A 20346-nucleotide genomic window follows, 5' to 3' on the forward strand; every position below is an offset into this window, starting at 1 on the left:
AGGAATTTCTCCAGGTCATCACTGGTCACTCAGTATTTTCAGTCCTCACTACCTCAGGAGTTCAGGCTCCCTCACTTAGAATAAATACCATTTATACAGTTTGGCTGTCATGAATCCCATCACATTAGTTGTGATGAGTTGTGAGAACAAATTGTGTGAACTTGTAAGAGTTCAAGCCATGGGGTGCCTTGCTGCCTCAGCTGGTAGAACATGCGACTCTTGATCTCAGGGTTGTGAGTTCAAGCCCCACATTGCGTGTAGAGTCTACTTTAAAATTTTTTAAATTTAATTTAAAGAAAGAGAGTTAAAGCCAAGAAGATGTCATATTCTCTCATTGGTGCAGAAGTATCCTGGCTATATCCCATTAACTAGAAACTGTCCTCCATAGAATTGATCTTCATAGAAGACAGATTTAAAGTTTCCTAACATACCTACCCAGTCTCTTCAATAGTCTGTAGGGTGACCTCAGGTTTTTTTCTAGAGTCTCACTCTTGCTTTCAAGAACATCAGCTCCACCAGACAGCACCACTGTCATTAGGAAGTACAGCTGACCCTTGAACAACAGGTGTTTTATTATATGCAAATCCATTTATATGCAGATGTTTTTCAATAAGTATATTGGAAAATTTTGGGGGGATTTGTGACAATTCGAAAAAACTTGCAAATGAACCATGTGGCCTAGAAGTATAAAAAAATTAAGAAGTTAGGTATGTCATGAATGCATAAAATATATATACATACTAATCCATCTTGCCATTTATTACCATAAAAATATACAAATTATAAAAAGTCAAAATTTATTAACTCCCTCCCACACAAATACTTACAGACTGTATGTACATGGTGCCATTTGCAGTCAGAAATGTAAACAAGAATAAAGATGTAGTATTAAATCTTAACTGCATACAATTTACTATAGAACATACTGTTCTACTGTGATAATTAGTTAGCCAACTCCTGCTGCTTTTGTGGTGAGCTTGTGTTGCTAGTATCCACTTAAAACCCCATGCGATGCTAATCATCTCCTTGTGAGCAGTTAGTCTCTGGTAAATTGCTTATCACAGTAAAAAGTGACTGACCTCTCATGGTCCTCACCATTAAGTAGTTAAGTTTTGGGGGAGTCCAAAGTTTTACGTGGATTTTCAACTCCACAGGTAGGGGGTGGGAGTGGAATTGGTGCCCCAACCCCTACGCTGTTCAGGGGTCAACTGTATTGCATCTACTTAGCCAAGCAAGTGATTACATCCATGTGATTCTGGCTAAGCCTTGTGCCTAGGACACTCACAGAGCAAACCATTGTGGCTACTTAGTAAAACATTTTAAGGTTATCATTCCAAACTCTTTTTTAATCCACTTACTGACTTATATTTGAATATTGGGACAATCCTTTCCAATATGTCACCTTTTTGCTTATAGAATTACCAAGAAATAAATCTTAGTCTTTTGGAATAACAAATGCCAGTCCCACGATGGCTCTGCTGCCCTGCAGGACAATGCTTCAAACCTTGGGCGTTGCCATAAACCACACACTACCCTGCACCTTCTGTCACCCTCTAGGTCTGGGGCTCCTCTAAACCTCAGCTTTCTATTTTGTCTGGGTGCATGATTTTCATGGACTCAGCATGTCCTCTCCATAACAGTAGCAGCAAGGACTAGTGGGGACTGGAGCAATGGTAAAATAAAACCTCTTGTTCTTCCCCAGATCTCTTTTCTTTCATAGTTTTAGGGGACATTTCAGAACTTGAGGTGCTGCTAAAGTGAAAATGCCTAATTGTGCCCGGAGGCTGGGATCTGTTCCCTGCCCTGTTGCTATCTTACTTGTGTGACTAGGGGAAAATCCCTTAATGACCCTTTCAGCACTTTCCCCCTCCTACAAGATATCTAATGTGAAATACTCTGAGCTAATAATGAGAACACTCAGTCCCTTCCTGGAAAGTCTGAAGTTTTCCTTCCTGCCTTTATTACTTTGCAGGTCCTGGTAAGGCAGATGGTTTTTTTGCTCTGCTGGAAAATTTCATCTGTGGGCTTGTATCATCTGTGTCTCTCCTGGTTCCTGTCTCTCATTTTAACATTTGATCAAACCCTACTTTCCATGCCAGGAACCATGGCCCCAAATGACACCAAGGCAACAAGGAACAACATACAGGACATGGTCTTTCTCTTTGCTGGGTCCTCCCCTGTGAGCATTTAGGGGCTTGAAAGTGGGCACACCTCCCTGACTAGGCCTTGTATTCCCCATTCCAGGTGAGGATGCTGCTCAGATCAGCTCTTCTAAATAGCTCATACTTCCTGTTATTAGGCCGGGGGGGGGGGGGCGGTGGGGGCAAAAACCTTACTAATACAATGAGCCCTTGTAAGTTTAAAAAAAGAAAATTCCAGATGCTTTCTCTGAAAACCCTCAATAATCACCTTAAGGAAAAGGGGAAAATAGTCAGGAGCAAAAACGTTGGAATAAGACTGGGGTTGGAATGGCCCCACCCTCTACTTTCCAGCTGTGGCAATTACTGTCCTTACTTTAACAGGTCTTTGGTTTCCTTACCTATAAAAGCGGTTTTCTCATCTGGTTATTGTGAAAACTAAGTGAGATAATAAAGTGCCAGCCCTATAGTTTGATAAAGAGTGGCAATTATTATTACCCAATGAAATTGGGTAGAAGGCAGGAATAATTAGCCTTAATATGGCTTACCTCTCCAGAGAATAAAGTACTACCTGATAAAAGAGAGACCCACCAACAATGGTCCAGTTTGGAAGGTAAAGTCAAAGTACCCACAGTTCCGTGTAGCAGTTCCTCCTCTTCCTTGTAACCCGTGTTGGCGTGCCCCAGGGCTCAGGGCTGGAACTCTGTTCTGTCTACACTCCCTCCCTCATTCCCTTGGTCATTTCATTCAAGCCTATGGCTTCAGACACCAACACCAACAATATGCTGATACTTCCCAGATCTGTAGCTCTAACCCTGACCTTTGACCCTGAATTCCAGACTGATGTATCCAACTGTCAATTCCACGTTTCACTTGAATGTGAGGCATCAAAAACTCAACCTACCCCAAACTGAGGTCTTGTTCTTCCTACCAAAACTGCTTCTCCCACATTCTTCCCTCTCTGCCCTCATCCCAGTCCATGTCTCCTGTTTCCACTGTGGCCACACAGGTACCAGTACCATCCTTCTGTGGCTGCATTACTGTAACACTCCTAACCAGCTGCACTGCTTCTGCCCTTCCTACCTTTGGCCTATTTCCACATAGCAGCCAGAGGGATCATTTAAACATGGATGCCAAGTTATATTATTCTATTTAGAGCCTTCCAATGGCTTTCCATCTCCCTCCTTACAGAAACCAAACTCATTTCACAAAGAGTGCATATCTTGTTTAATTTGTTGTCCATCTCCAATAATTACCCCACACCCATCTCCATTTGAGCAGCAAATTTTATCAGCTTTGTTTGTTCCTGGATCACCAGCACCTGATGCAGTGCCTGTCCCACACAGGCCCTTCATACAGTTCTTGAATGAAGGAATGACTTCCGGACAAGATGCCTGAAAAGTGGAAAGGTAATTTTTAAGACTACTTAACCCAACAACCTCCTTTCACTGCAGATAAAGATTGCTTTATTTTAGAACGCTTTATTGGCTTTTCTGGCAGATTTGACACCATGATGTTGGGTTTGGGCTATACAATCAGGTTACCTTTTTTAAAGGTCCACTGATAGAGACACCAGGTGCCGGTAACCAGAAAGCATATCAACAGTGTAGACAATCCACCTGGAAGCTTAGAGCTTGCCATTTGAACATTAGCTGTTAAGGAGATTCTGGAAATGAGCTGCAAACTGAAAGCTTTCCTGCTAGATTGGGAGATTTGCAGAGAACTTTCCAGTTCTGAGACCTCGCACAAGTCACTCTTGGCTGGATTTATTGCCTGAGATCTAGAAAGGCCCTGGGGAAGCTAGGTGGAATTTCCCTCATAAGTAGGACTACTGAACCTTTAACAGATGGTATTTGCCTGAAATACCTGAAGAATGCCTAACTTGGAAATCCATTAGAAGAAAAGGGGACGAGCCTCTAATTCAAGGGCTTCTCTTGCACCTATCCTCGGGTCTTGGGCAAAAAGGGCTAAACCCCTGGACTGAGGGGGTCAGGAGTTAGGCGTTTGGGTGGGCCACCAGTCACTTTCCCGGAAAGCTTCGACCGGAGAAGTTTCCCTTCTACTGCCTTCGCAATGACGGAAAATACGGCGGCCTCGAACCAGGCGGACTAGGGCCTTACCCACGCCCCTGGGGCAGAGAAGAACAAACCTCGCGGACGCCAAATCAACAGGGGAATGCGCGCCTTGCTCTACTCCAGAAACAGCGCCCGAAGACCAGTCAGGGCCTAAACCACAACCCCCTGCAGACCCCGCAGACCTGGGGAAGAGCGCCCTCCCATTGGACGACGGCGAGCGGCGTGCCCTCACGCTTCGCTCCCGTAGGCAGCCCCGCCCCCCCCCCCCCCCCCACGCGCGGGGCACGGCGGGAGTGGAGTCGGCGCAACCTGCAGCTGTACTCCATCTCCCGGCGGGCCGAGCGCTGAAAGCGGCAGCGCGGCGCCTTTGTGGAGCAGCGGCCCGGCGCGGAGGAAGTTCCGGTCTCCGCGACGCAGGGTCGGTGGCGGCGGCTGAGGATTAGGAGGAGCGGGCCGCGGAGGCCGCGCTGCCTCGGTAAGGGCCTGGGGCGGTAGAGAGGGCGTGCCGGACCCTGCGGGGAAGGAGCCGGCCTGCCAAGCCGCTATGGAAGTCGCGGGTCCTCGCGGCCTGGAAGCTGTGGCTTCGGTGTCGCGCGGCGGCCGCGGCCTCGCTTGGGAGGAAGAGAGCCAAGTGGCGGTGTGGTGAGGGAGGCGCCGCCCTCGGGAGGAACGCCCCGGAACGGTCGCGGGCCCGGGGCGGGGCCCGGCGGCGGCCGTAGAATTACCGGTCCAGCCTCGGGGCTGTTAGCTGCGGGGTCCCGGGCTAGCGCGTGGTTACGGTTTGGTGCTTCTGGTCTGCGGAGCCTCAGGCGGGCCCTTTCTTCCGCCTGTTTTCCTGCTTTTGCGGGAACCTGATCCAGTTCTAAGGCATCGCTCGAGAAGGAGGCCTTCTTGTGCCTAGCACGTAGCCCCGTTTTAGACCTGGCCAGACACGGGTGGGTGGGCTCAGCCCAACCGCAGGGCAAGAGATCTCCGAGCCCGGCACGCGCGGTGGTAGAACTTGGTGGCGGGGGGGAGTGGTCTGGTGGGTTCTGCGCCCGTTGGGAGAATGTGGGAGGAGGGATGTTTCCTAGTATTTACTCTTCAGAGTCCTTTTGGCGTTGTAATTCTGTTTTTCTTCTAACTTTATTATCGATGTGCTACTGGATTCAACTCTAGGGGTGCATTTTTTAATAAATAGAAAAGGCCTTGTTTTGTAAGGTACATAAACTTTAAGGGTAATTGTATTTTTTACATATTTCAGGTTTGCTTGTGAAGGTCACAGTTGCTGGATCTAAGTGAAGGAGTTCAGTAGACTCTGATGTGCCTGGTCACCTGGCTCATTTTCTGAACTCTGGATTGTGTCCTAGGTTTGTTAGTTTTCAACTTCCTGTTGAGTAATGCCACCAGTGTGAATAGTTTAATAATGTCAACATCAGCAAACTTGTGAGGATTGTAGAGAGAGATCTGAAGAACTGATGAGGGGTGACGGTAGGACTGGCAATGTCTACAGTAACTAATGGCATGTTAGGTGAAACAGACAAGTTGGACCTGAACCTTGTCTCATTTAATTAGCACCTAACTAGGTACTTAACCTATAGGATAGGTACTAGGTCTGGACATCTGTAACACCCTTCTTTATAGAATTCTCTTACCAGACTTGGGTTTATTTTTGTTGCCTTTAGGATCCTAGGTTCTTGAAGCCTTTCAGAGGAGACTTGTCAAGGCCTGGGTGGGGGAGGTGAATGTGTGTTACTAAATGAACTCTTATTGTGGGTACTTGAGCAAGGTTATACTCTTCCGCCAATGTTTAAATGTATAAACTGCTGTTACTCATCTGATTCGGGGTTGTATTAAGATTTGAAACTATCAGCGGGGAGCCTGGGTGGCTCATTCGGTTACCTGGAAGACTTGAGCTCAGGTCATGATCTCCCAGTTCATGGGTTTGGGCCCCGTCGGGCCCTGTGCTGACAGCTCAGAGCCTGGAGCCTGCTTAAGATTCTGTGTCTCCCTCTCTTTCTCTACTGAGCTTTCCCACTCACTCTCTGTCTCTCTTAAAAAAAGACAAAAAACATTAATTAAAAAAAAGATTGAAACTATCAGAAAGTTCTGGAAAAAAATTTTTTTTAAGTTTATTTATTTTGAGTGAGAGAAAGCGCCGGTCAGGGAGGGGCAGAGAGAGAGGGAGAGAGCATCCCGAGCCTTTAGCACAGAGCTACATGTGGGGCTTGAACTTCAGAATCATAAGATCATGACCTGAGCCGAAGTCAGATGCTTAAGCAACTGAGCCTCCCAGGTGCCCCAGAAAGTTCTGAAATTTTAAAGATCATAAATCATTCCTTGATGGATTTTTTTTTTTTTAGCTGTATATACCAAGAGCTTAGAATTAATTTTTCTGTTACACTCCCACAATACCTTCTTCATCTCATTCACTTAGTTAATGGGCATCCGTTGAACGTATTTTATAACCCTCCTATCACACTATGGGACTCAGAATAGCAGAGCGAATGACTAGAGGAGCTCTGGAATCTGATAGGGTTTGAATCCCTGACTCCTTCACTAACCCAGTGACATTGGATAAATTACCTTACTTCAAATTGTGAATTACTTGACTTCATATGTGAAATGAGGTTTTTGTGAGGTTTATGTAATGCTATTAGAACAGTGCCTCGTGTGCAGAAAGTGGTTACTAAATGTTAGTTTCTTTTTTTAAAACAGATTTGTTCAGATATAATTCATAATTCATACATCATGCAGTTAACCATTTAAAGTGTATAATTCAATGCTTTTTACATATTGCTAATTTTTTTTTTTAATTTTTTTTTTCAACGTTTATTTATTTTTGGGACAGAGAGAGACAGAGCATGAACGGGGGAGGGGCAGAGAGAGAGGGAGACACAGAATCGGAAACAGGCTCCAGGCTCTGAGCCATCAGCCCAGAGCCCGATGCGGGGCTCGAACTCACGGACCGCGAGATCGTGACCTGGCTGAAGTCGGATGCTTAACCGACTGCGCCACCCAGGCGCCCCAACATATTGCTAATTTTTTACAGAGTTGCGGTAAATATATTTTGTTATGTATGTTGGAACAAAATTTGCTATCTAAATCATTAAAAAAAGGGGCGCCTAGGTGTCTCAGTTGATTGAGCGACTGACTCTTGATTTTGGCTCAGGTCATGATCTCACAGTTTGTGGGTTCAAGCTTTGTGTTGGGCTCTGTGCTAACAGTGTGGAGCCTGCTTGGGATTCTGTCTCCCTCTCTCTCTCTGCCCCTCCCCTGCTCTCTCTCTCAAAAGTAAATAAACATTAAAAAACAATAATAATCAGGTATACACACAAAAACTTAGTTACAAAAATCTCAAAAATAAACAAACATTAAAACAATTTTTTTTTAATTTTATTTATTTAAGGGATCTGTACACCCAACATGGGACTTGGACTAATGACCCCAAGATCTAGAGGCGCACACTCTTCCAATTGAGCGACCCAGGTTCCCTTAAACCGTTTTTAACTGTAAAATTCAGTGCGTTAATTACATACACTGTAGTGCAACCATCACCACTCTCTATTTCCAAAATTTGTTCATTACCCCAAACAGAAATTCTGTCCATTAAGTAACTCTCGTTGTCCCCTCCCTCCAACCCTTGGTGACCTCTAATCTATATTCTGTCACTGTGATTTTGCCTGTTCTAGGTACCCCATATAAGTGAAATCATACAATATTTGTCCTTTCTTGTCTGACTTCTTTCACTTACCATAGTGTTTTCACAATCCATTCATGTCCTAGCATGTATCCAAACTTCATTCTTTTTTTACAAATTAAAAACAGTTTTTTTAATTGAGATATAATCAACATCTTCATTCTTTTTTATGGATGAATAATATTCTGTTGGTGCGTATAGACCACATTTGTTTATCTCTTGATTTGTTGGTAGACAACTGTTGTTTCTACCTTTTGGCTATTGAGAATCATGCTGCTATGAACATTGATATATACATATTCTGAATATTACTCTTTTATCAGATATGTGATTTGCAAATATTTTCTCCCATTCTGTGGGGGTGCCTTTTTACTTTATTGATAGTGTTCTTTGATGCAGAGGAGTTTTTCATTTTGATGAAGTCCAATTTGTCTTTTTTTGTTGTTGACTATGCCTTTGATATTACAGCCAAGGGATCATTGCCAAATCCAATGCATGAAGCGTTTCCCCTGTGTTTTATTGTAAGAGTTTCATAGTTTTAGCACTTACATTTAGGTCTTTGATCCATTTTGAGATAATTTTGGTATATGGTGTTAGGTAAAGGTCCCACTTCATTTTTTTGCAGTTGGATATTCATTTTTCTATGACCATTTGTTGAAAAGACTGTCTTTTTCCCTTGAAAAATCTTGGTACCCTTGTTGAAAATACCCTGACCTATACGTGAGGATTTATTTTTTGGTTCTCTATTTCATTGATCTCTGTTTGTCCTTATAACAGTACCACACTGTTTTGATAACTGTAACTTTGTAGTAAGTTTTGAAATTGGGAAGTGTAAGTTCTCCAAGTATATTCTTTTTAAAAATTGTTTGGGCTATTTAGAGTCCTTTGAAATTCCATATGAATTCCAGAATGGGTCTTTCTTTTTTCTTTCTTTTCTTTTTAAGTTTACTTATTTTTGAGAGAGAGAGTAGGGGAGAGGCAGAGAGAGAAGGGGACAGAGCATCTGAAGTGGGCTCTGCGCTGACAGCAGAGAGCCTGACATGGGGCTCAAACCCATGAACCGCAAGATCATGACCTGAGCTGAAGTCAGACACTTAGACTGAGCCACCAGATGCCCCAGGATGGTTTTTTCTAAGCATTGACTTTGGAATCAAGTGATCTTGAGTTTGTATATTTTCCTCATATCAGTTACATTGTTTGGGGGCAAGTCTCTCAACCTATTTGAGTCTCAGCTTCATGGTCTATAAAGTGGGAATAGTAACAGTTTACCCCATAGAGGATTTGTGATTAAAGGAGAGTATCCATGTAAAATGCTTAACTGTGACACAACACTCAGCTATGCTTATCTTTCTCTCTCTCATTTCCGGGAGTAGGAATAAACATACTCAGGAAGGTCCTTTCCAGCTTGATGTTACTATGATTTAGTTTATAAAAAAACCTGTTTTTTAAAGAGAGATAGCATGTGCATGGGGGGGGGGGGGCGGGGGCGGGGAGGGAGACTATCTTAAGCAGGCTCCAAGCCCAGTGCAACATGGGGCTTGATCTCACGACCCTGAGATCATGACCTGAGCTGAAATCAAGAGTCAGGCACTTAACTGACTCAACCACCCAGGTGCCCCAATGTTATTATGATTTTAAATACCAGAGCATAGTAGCAGTAATAATATTTAAAACATTGTTTTAGAATTCTTCAAAACTCTTTTTTTGGGGATGTAGTTTACATATCATGAAATTCCTCCACAGTATGTGTTCAGTTTGATATAGTCATCACTGCTGTTCAGAATTAGAATATTTCTAACACCTCAAAATAATCTTTAGTTCCTGTTTGTTGTTTATCTCCACTTTTCATTTCACTCCAACTGCGAGTTCTAGCATCCACTGATGTGCTTTCTGTCTCTGTAGTTTTATGTTTTCTAGAAATTGCATGTAATTGGAGTTATACAGTTCTCAGTCTTTTATGCCTGGTTTCTTTCACTTGCATTGTTTTTTGTGGTTCATCCATTTTGTTGCATTCCTTTTTATGGTTGTATCTCGTTGTGTTTATCCATTCACCTGTTGAGGGACATTTGAACTGTTCCAGTTTGAGGCTATTGTGAACAATGGGGCTATGAATATGATTGCTTCTTATGCAATGATCTCATTTACTCCTGATAGTAATCATATGAGGTAGGTACCATTATTCTTATTGTATAGGAGAGCTTTGAAGCATATAGAAATTAAATAACTTATCACGGGTGCAATAGTTAGAAAACTGGAGGTTTTTTTTTAATTTTTTTTTTAACGTTTATTTATTTTTGAGAGAGAGAGACAGAGTATGAGCAGAGGAGGGGCAGAGAGAGAGGGAGACACAGAATCTGAAGCAGGCTCCAGGCTCTGAGCTGTCAGGACAGAGCCTGACATGGGACTTGAACTCGTGAACCATGAGACCATGACCTGAGCTGAAGTTGGACGCTTGCTTAACTGACTGAGCACCAGAAAACTGGAGTTTTGATCGAAACCCAGGCATTCTGACTCTAAAATACATACACTAGGCCAGTGGTCTTGAAACCCTTTTATTCTTGGACCACTTAAAATTTTAAAAATTTGGGGTGCCTGGATGGCTCAGTCAGTTGCGTGTCTGACTTCGGCTCAGATCACGATCTCACGGTCTGTGAGTTCGAGCCCTGCGTCGGGCTCTGTGCTGACAGCCCAGAGCCTGGAGCCTGCTTCGGATTCTGTGTCTCCCTCTCTCTCTGCCCCTAACCCACTCGCATTCTGCCTCTGTCTCTCTCAAAAATAAATAAACATTAAAAAAAAATTTTTTTTTAATTTACCCCCTTAAAATGCTGAAAAACCTATTACCACCTTGAACATGTTTAAGTTGGATTTGGAAATAATCTCCTCGATAATGGCACCAAAGGCATAGTCAACAAAATGAAAAGTAGACAAATTGAACTTTATCAAAATGAAAAACCTTTCATCAGAGAACACTGGCAACAGAGTCAAAAGGCAACCCACAGAATGGGAGAAAATATTTGTAAATCACATATCTGATAAGGAATTAACATCTGGAGTATACAGAAAGCTTCTAAACTCAACAACAACAAAAATACGGCCTGATTTAAAAATGAGCAAAAGACTTGAATAGACATTTCTCCAAAGAAGGATATATAGATGGCCAATAAGCCCATGGAAAGACTCTCTACATTATGAATGATTAGGGGAAATGCAAATCAAAATGACAGATGCCACTTCACACCCATTAGGATGGTGATTATCAAAATAACCATTTTGATTGTTAGAATCCCAAGTAGGCTCTACATTGTCAAAACAAAAACACCTCCAAAACAGAAAATAACAAGTGTTGGTGATGATGTGGAGAAATTGAAGCTTGTATTATTCTGGTAGGGCTGCTATACCACGATACCACAGATGAGGTGAATTAAACAACAGAAGTGTATTTTCTCCCATTCTAAGATCAAGGTGCCAGCAGGGTTGGGTTTTGGTGAGGCTTGCAGAAGGCTGCCTTCTTGCTGTGTTGTCACACAAACATTCCTCTGTGCATACATTCGTAGTATCTCTTCCTCTGACATCAGACCTATTGGATTAGGGTCCCACTCTTAAGACCTCATTTAATCTTATGTCCATAAAGGCCTTCTCTTCACATACTGGGCCACCTGAAGCTGAGAGTTAAGCATATGAATGGGGGGGGCGAGACACAGTTCAGTCCATGACTGAAGGTACTCTGTTGGTGGGAATGTAGAATGATGTAACTGGTGTGGAAAACAGTATGGTGATTCCTCATAAATTAAAAACATTACCATATGATCCAGCAATTCCACTTCTGGGTATATGTCGAAAATAATTGAAAGCAGGGTCTCAAAGAGATATTTGTACACCCAGGTTCATTATTCACAGTAGCCAAAAGATGGAAGTAACCCAAGTGTCCATCAGTGGATGAATGGATAAACAAAATGTGGTATATACATACATTGCAATATTACTTGGCCTTAATAAGTAATGAAATTCTAATAGATGTTGCAGTGTGGCTGAACTTGAAGATATGCTAAGTGAAGAAAGCCAGTCTCACGAAAGGACAAATATTGTATGGTTCCACTAATATTATGAGTTACTTAGAGTAGTCAGAATCAGAGACAAAAAATAGAATGGTGGTTTCCAGGGGCTGGTTTGAGAGGGGAATGAGGAGTTACTGTTTAACGAATACAGATTTTCAGTTTTGAAGATGAAAAAAGTTCTGTGGATGGATGGGGATGATGGTTACACAACAGTGTGAAGATACATAATGCCACTGAATTGTACACGTAAATATGGTTAAAATGGTAAATTTTATATGTATAACAATTTGTAAAAATAGTTTTTTAAAGTTTATTTTGACAGAGAAAGCGTGAGTAGGGGAGGAGCTGGGATGGGAGGAGAGAACCCCAAGCAGGCTCTACATTGTCAGCGCAGAGCCCCATGTGGGGCTTGAACTCAGTAACCGTGAGATCATGACCTGAGCTGAAGTTGGATGCTTAACCAACTGAAGCCACCCAGGCACCCCTGTAAAAATAACTTTTATAAAAGAAGGATCTTACTGATTCTCCTTTTCCACCTCCCCTTTCTACTAATCCTTCTCTCCAGTTTACCAAAAAGGCATCTCTCTATTTTGAAATCTAACTATATAAAGTACACTACCCCAGGGATGGAAACCCTCAGAACATCAATCTGTATGTGTTTATTTCATCTTTTGAAGGATGTTTGGGTTGACTTCATTTTTAAGCTATTATGAATAAAGCTTTTGTGAACATTTTTGTACAAGTTTTTTGTTTTCACTTATGTAAATACTGTACTTAGAAGTGAAATTGCTGTGTCATAGGGTAGTGTTTGTCAGACCAATTTCTAAAGTGGTTGTACCATCTTACATTCTTTCCAGTAATGTATAAGAGTTCTGATAGCTGAAAATCCTTGTTTATTTCCTTTTGTAAGTCTTTTTAATTTTAGCAGTTCTGGTGGGTGTGTACTAGTATCTCGTGGTTTTATTCTGTTTTCCTTATGACTAATAATAGTAAGCATTTGTCAGATATGTGTTATAAATATTTACTCCTTTTCCCTAGTTTGCCTATTTATTTTTAAGCAGTGTCTTTTGAGGAACAGGTTTTAATTTTAATCTTTTTCTTTTATAAATGCTTTCTGGATCCTTTCTGTTGATACCAAGCTCAAAAAGATTTTATCTTGGGGCACCTGGGTGGCTCATTTGGTTAAGCATCCAACTCTTGATTTCAGCTCAAGTCATGATCTCAGGGTCATGAGATTGAGCCCTGCTTTGGGCTTTGTGCTGGGCATGGAGCCTGCTTGAGATTCTGTCTCCTCTGCCCGTCTCGCCATCAGGGTGTGTTCGTTTACTCTCTCTCTCTCTCTCTCTCAAAAAAATTTTTTTTTCTCGTGTGTTTTCTTTTAGAAGCTTCATAGTGGAGTTTCTACATTTATGTCTGATCCATTTTTAATTAGCTTGTAAGTGTAGTGTAATGGTAGGCAAAGCAAGTGCCATCAAAGGGGAATCAGGATATGGTTCTGGAGAAGGAGACTGAGAAACAGATGTCACATCTAGGGATGGCAGCAGGCATGTAAATTCCCCATTCCAAATCTGAGGACTCTTTAGAGGCCTTATAATTGGAATTAATACATTTAAATCTTTTTTTTTTTAAAGCTTAGTCCTATTTAAAAAAATAATTTTTTAAAAATGTTTATTTATTTTTGAGAGAAAGAGAGCGTGAGGGGGAGAGTGACAGAGAGAGGGAGACACAGAATCAGAAGCAGGCTCCAGGCTCCGAGCTGTCAGCCCAGAGCCCGATGTGGGGCTTGAATTCACAAACCGTGAGATCATGACCTGAGCTGAAGTCGGACGCTCAACCAACTGAGCCACTCAGGTGCCCCAATACATTTAAATCTTTAAATGGAAAATTTGTGAGGGACATGGGTGCTGCCACCAGTCACTAATTCCATCTCCCATAGTGCATATTAAAGTTGCTACTGTTTAACAACTCTGGTTGGGTCTTACTTGGGTAGGTGCTTAGACCAACCGTTGACTGTTGATGCCCCCTTAATGTTCTTAACTGAGACTCAAAGCATTTACTTTGGAAAAATTAGAGTGTTTGATGCAGGATCAAGCTGCTGCATTCGGCAGATACACTAATAGAATAGGACTTCTGGTTCTGCTTTGTTGGCTTTTGGAACTGAAGTCATGATTAAAAAGGATGGTCCTGGGTATCGGAATTAAGTTGCTAGAGGTGAAATTCGTGGACCTTTGCAAGACGGACCAGAGTGGAAGCATTTGCCAAGAATATTTTTATTACAGGCGGAGGAAGCTTGAAAATAATCAGCTACCATCACAGTTCCAACCATAAAGAATGCTGACCTACCTTGGGGAGGCTTTTCTGCCAAACAGCTTCCAGGAAACCAGTCTTTAGGTTCTAGGGGAGTGTGATTGCAAAGTTGAACTTAAAGGATTTGAGGGAAGAGTATCACTAGGAGTATAGCCTAAAGCTTAGTATAATGCTCACCATCTCCAGAACAGGCGACCCTGTTCAACCGCTATTCATATGGAACCATTTTTCACTTCAGTCTTCCAAAACTCTCATTTGACTATTTACTACTTATCCAGATCTGTAACTGCATTGGTTTCATATGCTAGTCTTCAGAATTCACCAAAGGGACCTATTACTGACTGGTGAGTAGCATGTGTTGGAGTGGGATCTAGGCAGTTGAGGTGGTAGGCCCTTCTCAATCCCACTTGATGGTTCATGGCCAGCCACAGTTTGTATGGAATTGATGTTGTAATATCATTTATTTTCAGGGTTAAATGACATGGTAGGTAACTTGTTATCACTCCTTAGTAGATTTTGACTTTCTTGGCTCCTGTCTTTATGCATATATCAACCAGTGTTTTTGCTGGGATCTGATAAGCTTGAGCGTTTAAAGCTTTGACTTGGCATTGGGTTCACTCTCCACTGCCAGTTCTGCTTACCGGAAGTGGCCCTGGCTTCATGCCTGCAGCTCAACAGTTTTTGCCTATTTAAAGTTTGAGAACAGTTTGAGATCTTTACAGCCCAAGACCCATAACCACTTGCTATGCTGAATTAACTGCCTGTCTGTAAGAACTCCATCCATCCTGAGTAAAACTTTGGAGGGAACTACTACTAGATGGTTTCACAAATCTTTCGCCCTATTCCCACCAGCAGTGTATGGGCATTCTAATTTTTCCACATCCTCATCAACTTACCTTTTTTTCATAGCCACTCTAGTGGATGTGAAGTGGTATCTCATTGTGGTTTTGATGTGCATTTCCTTTATGGGTAATGTTGAACATTTTTCCTATGCTTGTTGACCATTTGTGTGTCATCTTTAGGGGAATGTCTACTCATGCCCTTCTCCCATTTTGTTTATTGGGTTGTCTTTTCTTATTGAGTTATGGAAGTTATTTATATAGGGATGCCTGGATGGCTCAGTGGGTTAAGCACCCGACTCTTGATTTCTGCTCAGGTCATGATCTCACAGTTGAGATCGAGCCCTGTGTGAGGCTCTGTGCTGACAGTGTGGAGCCTACTTGGGATTCTTATCTTTGTCCCTCTCTCCGCCTCTTCTCCGCTGATGTGCGTTCTCTCTCTCTCTCTCTGTCTCTCTAAATAAACACTTATTTTAAAAGTTATTTATATATTGTAGATGTAAATCCCTTATTGAGTATATGATTTGCACACATTTTTTTCCATTCTGTGAGCTGCCTTTTTACTTTCTTGGTATCTTTTAAAGCACTAAAGTTTTAAATTTTGATGATTGCCAATTTATTTTTCCTTTTGTTATTTTTCATATCTGTCTTATCTATGAAACCATTGCCTACTCTGAGGTCATAAAGATTTATGCCAGTTTTTTTTTTTTTTAATTTTTTTTATGTTTTTTTTAACTGTTCATTTGTTTTTTAGAGAGAGGGAGGGAGGGAGAGGGAGTATGAGCAGGGGAGGGGCAGAGAGAGAGAGGGAGACACAATCCGAAGCAGGCTCCAGGCTCTGAGCTGTCAGCACAGAGCCCTATGCGAGGCTTGAACCCATGAACAGTGAGATCATGACCTGAACTGAAGTCGGACGCTCAGCCAACTGGGCCACCCAGGTGCCCCCCTTTTATGTTAATTTTTTAAATATGTTTATTTATTTTAAGGTGGGGGAGCACAGGGAAGGGAGGGGCAGAGAGAGAAAGAATCCCAAGCAGGCTCTGTGCTGTCTGCACAGAGCCCAAGGTGGGGCTCAATCCCATGAACCATGAAATCATGACCTGAGTTGAAATCAAGAGTTGGACACTTAAAGGACTAAACCACCCAGGTGCCCCATTGAGTTAATTTTTATAAATGGCATGATACAGGGGTCCAACTTCATTCTTGTGTTTGGTGACATGTTGTCTTAGTACCATTTGTTAAAAAGACTGTCCTTTGTTGAATGGTCTTTGGCACTCTTGTCTAAAATACTTGATCCTAGGGGCGCCTGGGTGGCACAGTCGGTTAAGCGTCCGACTTCAGCCAGGTCACGATCTCGCAGTCCGTGAGTTCGAGCCCCGCGTCAGGCTCTGGGCTGATGGCTCGGAGCCTGGAGCCTGTTTCCGATTCTGTGTCTCCCTCTCTCTCTGCCCCTTCCCCGTTCGTGCTCTGTCTCTCTCTGTCCCAAAAATAAATAAACGTTGAAAAAAAAATTAAAAAAAAAAATAAAATAAATTAAATACTTGATCCTAAATGTGAGGATTTATTTCTGAACTCTGAATTCTGTCCCACTGATCTTACTGCCATCCTTGTGCCAGTGCCACACTGTCTTGATTAGTGTAACTTTGTATTAAGTTTTATAATCTGCAAGTTTGAGTCCTCAAACTTTGTTATATATACAGGCATATCTTGTTTTGTTGCATTTTACAGATACTGCATCTTATACAGATTGAAGGTTTGTGGGAACCCTGAGTGGAGTAGGTCTATCAGCACCATTTTTCCACCAGTATTTGCTCATTTTGTCTCTGTATCATATTCTGGTGATACAGTATTTCATACTTTTCACTATTATTTGTCATGGTGATCAGTGATTATAGTTTGCTAAAAGCTCAGATGATGGTTAGCATTTTTTAGCAATAAAGTATTTTTAACTAAGGTATGTACATTGTTTTTTTTAGACATAATGCTATTGCACACTTAATAGATGGCAGTACAGTGTAAACATAACTTTTATATGCCCTGGGAAACCACAAAATTCATTTCAATCACTTTACTGCAATATTCACTTTATTGCAGTAACCTGGAACCAGATCTGCACTATCTCCAAAGTTTGCCTGTATTCTTTTCTGTTTTGCACAAATGATATGATGTTACAAATAGTTATTTTGCACATATTTTAAGACTTAATGTATAATAACATCCTAGATCAACTAGCATAGCTACCTTATTTTTTGAGAGTTGCGTGGTATTTTAATAGTGTAGTATACTCAATTGATGTACGTTTAGATTTTATAATCTTTTGCTATTATAAACAGTGCTGCAATATGTACATTTGTAAATATGTCACCTCACACTGTAAGTTTCTAGGGAATGCATTCCTAGAAGAGGAACTGGAAAGTCAGGGGCAATATGTATTTAAAAGTTTGTGAATTGTACCCCTCTCTCTCTCTGCCCCACCCCTGCTTGCACTCTGTCTCTCTCTTTCAAAATGAATAAACATTAAAAAAATTTAAAAAGGGGGGGAGTGTCTGGGTGGCTCGTTGGTTGAGCATCTGACTTTGGCTCAGGTGATGATCTCGTGGTGTGAGTTTGAGCCGCGTGGGGTTCTGTGCTGACAGCTCAGATCCTGGAGCCTGCTTCGGATTCTGTGTCCCTCTCTCTCTCCACCCCACCCCTGCTTGTGCTCTCTCTCTTTCAAAAATGAATAAACATTTAAAAAAAAATTTTTTTAAGTTTGTGAATTGTAGTTTTCCTTATGTTACTGACTTTTAACTTCATCCCCATTGGTCAGAGAAGATACTTAAATGGTATCTTTTTTTTTTAAGTTTATTTATTTATGTCGTGAGGGACGGAGACAGCGTGAGTGGGGAAGGGGTGGGGTGGAGAGAGAATCCCAAGCAGGCTCTGCACTCTGCAGAGCTGGATGCGGGACTTGAACTCATGAAACCGCAAGATCATGCATGACCTGAGACAAAACCAAGAGTCTGATGTTTAACCGACAGCCACCCAGGTGCCCCGGTATCTTTTTATATCTATTGAGACCTATTTGTGGTTTAACAAATGGTCCATCCTGGAGACTAGTCCGGGTGCACTTGAGAAAATGTGATTCTGCTACTTTTGCATAGATTGTTCTGTTTGTGTCTATTAGATCTCTAATTGTGTTAAGCTATTTCCTTTTATTCTGTCTGGTTGACCGATTCTTGAAAGTGCAGTTTGAAATTTCCAGTTATTAGAGAACTGTTGGGGCGCCTGGGTGGCGCAGTCGGTTGAGCGTCCGACTTCAGCCAGGTCACGATCTCGCGGTCTGTGAGTTCGAGCCCCGCGTCAGGCTCTGGGCTGATGGCTCAGAGACGGGAGCCTGTTTCTGATTCTGTGTCTCCCTCTCTCTCTGCCCCTCCCCCGTTCATGCTCTGTGTCTCTCTGTCCCAAAAATAAATAAACGTTGAAAAAAAAAATTAAAAAAAAAAAAAGAGAACTGTTGATTTTTCTCTTCACATTTTCAGTTTTTGCTTCATATATTTTGAGAATCTGTTATTAGGTGCTTAATATTTATGATTTATCTTCTTGCTGTATATTTTGAACCTTTAGTTAATATCTGATGTCATCCTTTGTCTTTCATAAACTTTGGACTCAAAGTCTGTTTTGTCTGAGGGGTGCCTGGGTGATTCAGTTGGTTAAGCATCCGACTCTGAATTTCGGCTCAGGTCATGATCTCACGATTCATGAGTTCGAGTCCCACATTGGGTCTGCACTGACTGCAGAACCTGCTTGAGATTCTCACTCTCTCCCTCTTTGTCTGCCCCTTCCCCACACGCGTGTGCGTGCAGTCATTCTCTCTCAAAAATAAACATTAAAAAAAAAAAGTCTATTTTGTCAGATATTAATCTAGCACCTCAGCTTTCATTTGGTTACTATTTGCATGGAATATCTTTTCTGTCTTTTCACTTTCAACCTATTTGTGTCTTTGGATCTAAAGTGAGTCTCTTTAACCATATACAGCTTATACAGTTATACAACATATTCACAGCATATAGAGTTGATACTTGAATGGCATGGTGGGTTGGGGCACCAACTCCATGCACTGATGAAAATCCATGTATAATTTTTAAATCCCCAAAACTTAACTACTAATAGCCTATTGTTGACTGGAAGCCTTACTGACAACTGAAAAAGTCAGCACATATTTTGTATGTTATATGTATTATATGCTGCTGTATTCTTTTTTTTTAATGTTCTTTTTTTTTTTTTTTTTTTTTTGGGACAGAGAGAGACAGAGCATGAACGGGGGAGGGGCAGAGAGAGAGGGAGACACAGAATCAGAAACAGGCTCCAGGCTCCGAGCCATCAGCCCAGAGCCCGACGCGGGGCTCGAACTCCCGGACCGCGAGATCGTGACCTGGCTGAAGTCGGACGCTTAACCGACTGCGCCACCCAGGCGCCCCTTTAATGTTCATTTTTGAAAGAGAGTGCGAGCAGGTGAGGGGCAGAGAGAAGAGGGAGACAGCAAATCTAAAGCAGGCCCCGTGTGGTCGTTGCAGAGCCTGATGTGGGACGATCATGACCTGAGCTGAAACAGGCTGCTTAACCAACTGAACTACCCAGGCACTCCAGTATATACTGTATTCTTAAGGATGAGGTAAGCTAGAGAGAAAATACTATTAAAATCTCAAGGAAGAGAAAATACACATAGTACTGTTTTTTTAATCAATACCATCTATTTAATTGTTTACAAAAATGAATTGTTAGTACCTATATCAATATTGTGTTTTTATCAATAGTAACCTTATCAGTATTATCATAACTTATATGATAAAAACAGTATAGATGTTTATACATATTACTAACAGTAGATATCAAAAACAAAAAGATAATGGGGTGCCTGGTTGGTTCAGTCGGTTAAATGTCCAACTTCGGGTCAGATCATGATCTCACTGTTTGTGAGTTCAAGCCCCCTGTTGGGCTCTGTGCTGACAGCTCAGAGCCTGGAGCCTGTTTTGGATTCTGTGTCTCTCTCTGTCTCTGCCCCTTGTCTATATGCGCTCTGTCTCTCTCAAAAAATAAACATTTAAAAAAAGAATATATAAGAAATTCATATTTATTTACAGGTACTGATGATTCATGCAGTGGCACCAAGGAAGCAGCAATATGATTGCTTTATGGTAGCCTAGCCTGTACACTAATGAACAAATCATTATAAAATTTTTGTGGCATACAGTATTACAGTCATATTCATAA

At 41.9% G+C, this 20346-nt stretch overlaps 1 protein-coding gene and 1 long non-coding RNA gene across 6 annotated transcripts in view; one reads left to right on the forward strand and one right to left on the reverse strand.

Annotated features, from left to right (window-relative positions):
- Positions 1 to 3341: 3341 nt before the first annotated feature.
- LOC109495654 lies at positions 3342 to 4426 on the reverse strand. Its single transcript, XR_002151228.2, has 2 exons — positions 4288 to 4426; positions 3342 to 3532 (listed from the first exon to the last, which is right to left on the reverse strand). It is a non-coding gene; the product is annotated as an uncharacterized LOC109495654 (long non-coding RNA).
- Positions 4427 to 4537: 111 nt separating this feature from the next.
- Positions 4538 to 20346, forward strand: part of RBM6 (RNA binding motif protein 6) — a 106909-nt gene continuing 91100 nt past the window's right edge. For 2 of the 5 annotated variants that reach the window (XM_019821830.3, XM_006928787.4), the window contains exons 1-2: positions 4544 to 4688; positions 5457 to 5562. The gene's annotated coding sequence lies outside the window, so the exon portion shown is untranslated. Of the gene's footprint in view, positions 4689 to 5456; positions 5563 to 19728; positions 19748 to 20346 lie in introns of those variants that run through there. The other 3 variants (XM_003982247.5, XM_006928786.4, XM_045050392.1) reach the window with 3 other exon arrangements.

The sequence above is a fragment of the Felis catus genome, chromosome A2 (assembly GCF_018350175.1).
Source record: "Felis catus isolate Fca126 chromosome A2, F.catus_Fca126_mat1.0, whole genome shotgun sequence".
NCBI lineage: Eukaryota > Metazoa > Chordata > Mammalia > Carnivora > Felidae > Felis > Felis catus.